The sequence below is a fragment of the Ciona robusta genome, chromosome 7, assembly GCF_009617815.1.
Source record: "Ciona robusta chromosome 7, ASM961781v2".
Lineage (NCBI taxonomy): Eukaryota > Metazoa > Chordata > Ascidiacea > Phlebobranchia > Cionidae > Ciona > Ciona robusta.
The window spans coordinates 354,813-359,885 of record NC_143241.1 but is presented as its reverse complement, the minus strand read 5'-3'; the positions used below and the strand labels follow the sequence as shown (position 1 = coordinate 359,885).

At 34.0% G+C, this 5,073-nt stretch overlaps 1 pseudogene; it reads right to left on the bottom strand.

The window, feature by feature from the left end:
• Positions 1 to 764: 764 nt before the first annotated feature.
• LOC149733219 (uncharacterized) lies at positions 765 to 3,663 on the bottom strand (annotated as a pseudogene).
• Positions 3,664 to 5,073: the final 1,410 nt, after the last annotated feature.

Genomic DNA, 5,073 nt, shown 5'->3' with positions numbered 1-5,073 from the left:
CCCCTATATAAACTGCATATTACTTTGATTCGTTTCATATTGTACACATGTAAAATTCAAAAACAGTTACCCTATTTAAATATGGTTTTTACGCTCCTGAAAGATATACTGTAGCAGTGAAAAACTCATTGCAAGAAAACGAAAAAAATTACTGTTTAACAATTTGAAATGGTCCTCTTGTAATTTGTATGTGCAAAGTTTTAATGGAATGTTTAATTTTCGCTTCAATCCTTTATTGCAAATATAAACAGTACTGACCGGGTTCTTATCGGCTATCATATGCAGTTATTGTCGTGTAGTATTCTTATTTCGTTTCGTGTGTTTTAATAAAAAAAAAAGTTTGGTTGCAGTGATCGTGGCATCATTACTAAACATCTGGCGAATCGCCGACTGCAATATTGACTTCCGCTTGGACGAGGAACTACTCAAAAACAACCCCGGACACAATTTTAAGTGCACGCCGAGGTTCTCTTACTTCACAAGAGCGCATAAGGACCAAATTTAAACTGTTGAAGCGCAATGGGTGTAAAAGGCAAGAGGTGACTACTTTCCAAAATTATAGACTGAACTCCACGAAATCGACCTGCCATGTTGGCTGCACCATCGTAACCTTGGCCACGCAGACCACAAAGCGAAATTCCCAAATTCACGAGAAACTGCAAGATGGTACGTGCCAATTCCTCGCCCATGAGATCCTCAATCATCACGAACCTCAAAAATGCCTCATCCACTCGCCAATCCAGAAACAGTGATTTATCGAGCGATTAAATAAATAGCGAACAGTGATTGATTGACATCTGTTCGTTTCCAGCTATGTGTTCGTTTCCGTTTCCAGCTAAGCTCCGACCTAAACCGCAACAAAGCCCTGAAGTTTCCGTCCCACGATGGTCACGAAGAGGTAGACATTGCCTTCCACACAACTTTATTGTTTCATCGACGAAATTTTAAAACTGACGCCGCATCAATGTGGTACATTTCCTGCTCGTGTATCGCCAAAATACTGATAGCTTTGGTAACTTGCGTAGCTGCAACTCCATACGGTTCACGAACAAGATTTCTGTGGGCTAAACCACGCGACGATGTTGCTAGTGCAAAAAAACGCAACTGCGGCAAAATAGGCCTTTTTTACTTGGGCTTCAACCACGAAAACTTAAAAAAACAATTTCGTGCAATGGACTGCTTTCTAATTTTTTTCCGTTTAGTGTTATGTTAAAGATTGGAAATTTGTATTCTTCTTCGGGAACCCACGGATTATTCAAAAAGTGTAATTTTGTTTCGGCATTAACCAGGTTTGGATGTGCAGTATAGAAGCCAATGTCAGTTGTAGCAGTGTTTTGCCCCAAAGTAATATTTTGATTTGAATTCGGAAGCACTTGCGGATGGTTAAATTTGAAGTTTGGCAATCGTGTCCAATTCGGTGCTTTTCGGTTTCTGTCTCTGTACGTTCTACTGTCAAACGAGGTCGCTTTGTACTCGGGTTTTCCTTTTCGCTAACATTAAAATAACTTTGCAAATTTGATTGTTTCTTTTATTAAATAGTTCTTCTGTTTCTTTTTTTAAGTAATTCTTAACTGTATTCCTTGACGTTTTATAAATACTTTAAAGGGGCATACCAACGAAAAATGAAAATTCGAGGTCGCTTTGTACTCAGGTTTTCTTTTCGCTAACGTTAAAATAACTTTGCAAACTTGACTGTTTCTTTTATTAAATAGTTCTTCTGTTTCTTTTTTTAAGTAATTCTTGTAATTCTTAACTGTATTCCTTGACGTTTTATAAATACTTCAACGTTAAAATAACTTTGCAAACTTGACTGTTTCTTTTATTAAATAGTTCTTCTGTTTCTTTTTTTAAGTAATTCTTGTAATTCTTAACTGTATTCCTTGACGTTTTATAAATACTTCAAAGGGGCATATACCAACGACGTTTTATAAATACTTCAAAGGGGCATACCAACGAAAAATGAAAATTCGGATAGATATGCTCAAATGTAACCTAAACGTACCATCAAAGTTTGCCAAAACAATTTAATCGCGTAAAAAAAAACACCACTGGAGTAAAAAAAAAACTTTGATCGTTTCTAAAAATTCACTCAACTTTGATCGTTTCTAAAATACTGAAGAAAATTCAAATTTTATTTCTAATTTGGTGAATGCTTTTTCTTCATGAATATATAAAAAAAATTGTAAAACAAACTTTATTATGTTTTAATTTTTAGATTGAACGGAAGTACATACTAGATTAGGTTTTCTTTTCGAAATTCAAATTTTATTTCTGATTTGGTGAATGCTTTTTCTTCATGAATATATAAAAAAAATTGTAAAACAAACTTTATTATGTTTTAATTTTTAGATTGAACGGAAGTACATACTAGATTAGGTTTTTTTTTCGCTAACATTAAAATAACTTTTTGCAAACTTGACGGTTTCTTTTTTTTAACTCAACTTTGATCGTTTCTAAAATACTGAAGAAAATTCAGATTTTATTTGATTTGGTGAATGCTTTTTCTTCATGAATATATAAAAAAAATTGTAAAACAAACTTTATTATGTTTTAATTTTTAGATTGAACGGAAGTACATACTAGATTAGGTTTTCTTTTCGCTAACATTAAAATAACTTTTTGCAAACTTGACTGTTTCTTTTATTAAATAGTTTTTCTGTTTCTTTTTTTAAGTAATTCTTAACTGTATTCTTTGACGTTTAATAAATACTTTAAGGGGCATACCAACGAAAAATGAAAATTCGTATATGGATAGATATGCTCAAATGTAAAAAAAAACACTGGAGTAAAAAAAATCGGCTGTCGACAATGACTAAGAAAAAATTCACTCAACTTTGATCGTTTCTAAAACACTGAAGAAAATTCAAATTTTATTTCTGATTTGGTGAATGCCTTTTCTTCATAAATATATAAAAAAAATTGTAAAACAAAGTTTATTATGTTTTAATTTTTAGATTGAACGGAAGTACATACTAGATTATGCTGACTCAGCATATTTTCAAACCTAAATGTTCTAAACACGAAAAACTGCCATTTTTCAGACTATGCTGACTCAGCATATTTTCAAACCTAAATGTTCTAAACACGAAAAACTGACTCTTTAAAAAAAAAATAGTACAGGACTTTTTTAAAAAAAAATAGTACAGTAGGTACTATAGTGAGACATAATGAGCTTCTTAATATAAAAATGCCAATAATTAACTAATAAGAAAAATCAGCATATTATGTAGCTATGTTCAATCGAAAACTAAAACATAATGAAATCGGTTTTGCAATTTTAAATGATTGTTTTTGAACGAGAGAACACCCGATCCAGCCATCATCTTTCAATGTCCCGTTGTAAAATCTTTCATATTTTCTTTTTTAGCAAAGATATATGCAATGTCGACAGTGGTCGTAAGGTCAGTTCCAATAACGAACTTCAGCCTCTTTATATGAGCGCTCCTCCCTTTCGGGGAAGTACTGGTTTTCCCATCTTACCCTACATGAACAAACTTCTGGATGCCCCGGGTTATCGCCACTCTGGCGTCCCAGTGTTTCTGGCGTAGCCGTTTGGCACGTCGCTTTGCAAAGGAGTCGACAAATTCTCCCGATGTTCCAGAGTTTGGAACCGCTGATAGATGCAACCCGTGAAGTCGATGCGCCACCTTTGAAACTGCTCATCTTTTTTTGTACTTATGACATTATTAATCAATTTTCAACTAAATTATCCAACTTGAGTTATTTTAAAGTGATCATCGTAAGTCATCAATGTGCTTGGTTGACAAAGTAGCTTGAACGGTTAGTGCAGCTTCATTCGATAATGTAGGGGGCTGTAAAATATCCAGTTTTATTCGGTAACGTAGGGGGCGGTAAAATATCCATCAAGTACTTGCATTATATCTTAAAAAACGCGAACAAAAATGAATATTGTTTTGTTGTCTTTTCTTTTGGTTGCAGAATTCACTGACGTTATAAGTTTATCTTTTGCCACGCGTTTAATTTGAGCCAATGCAATTGAACTGGTTAAAGAAGACTGATCCAAAGGAGCATGGTGGTAAAACAACCCCTCCCAAAATAAGCAATAATTTGGAAACAAGTGCATTACATTAATACACGCCACAGTACATATATACATGGAATAAAAAAATAAAGATTATAAGTAAGCAAGGAAAATAAAAAAGGAAAATGGAGCAAGTATTTTCGGTTAGCTGCGAGTTGTCAGAAATGTTCATTGACTACATAGATTAATCTTTGAGATGCATGGAGCTCGAGTTTGTCAATGGTTCCTTCTGATGCTGGTTTGAACCAGCAATTTCGGTTAGCTGCGAGTTGTCAGAAATGTTCATTGACTTCATAGATTAATCTTTGAGATGCATGGAGCTCGAGTTTGTCAATGGTTCCTTCTGATGCTGGTTTGAACCAGCAATTTAAAGTACTTGGCAGTAAATCAGTTTGGTGTTTGCTAAGTTGTATTTAGGACGAAGCAGACCACAGTAACCGCTAGCGTTCCTGCGTCGATTACTATCCACTGCCGCATCTCACGTACTGCCTTAATACTTCATTCGCTTTCTTCATGGGCAGGAGACAAGCTCCTCGATCGCCTTCTTCGCGTTATGAAACCTTTTCTTGGCGATGACACAACACGAATCTCTGCCGTAAACATCAATGGATAAATATTGTATCCTGCAAAATGTTTATGAACTTGTAATAACAGAAAATTGTTAATAACTAGTGATAAAGTTTTTATTTTTGCTAAAAATTGGGTACTACTCTGATTTTGGCAGAAGCCACTTCTTATAAATTAATACCAAGTGCAAATGCCCAAAATTCGTATATATTTTCAAAATATTATCTTTTTATTATATCAGTATCTTATAGTTGGAAATCCCCTGAGGTATAAATTACTAAATTAAAAGAGCAAATCTTTCAAAGTTTGGCAATGAAAACATACAAAATTACAATGTGGGGGAAGATGAGACTCTAAATTGAAATATATTTACATTAGCAGTATTCTGCAACTTGTATTTAACGTACCGAGTTTAACGGGCTGTGCTAGTTTCTTTGATATGTAAACTCCATATATATAACGTT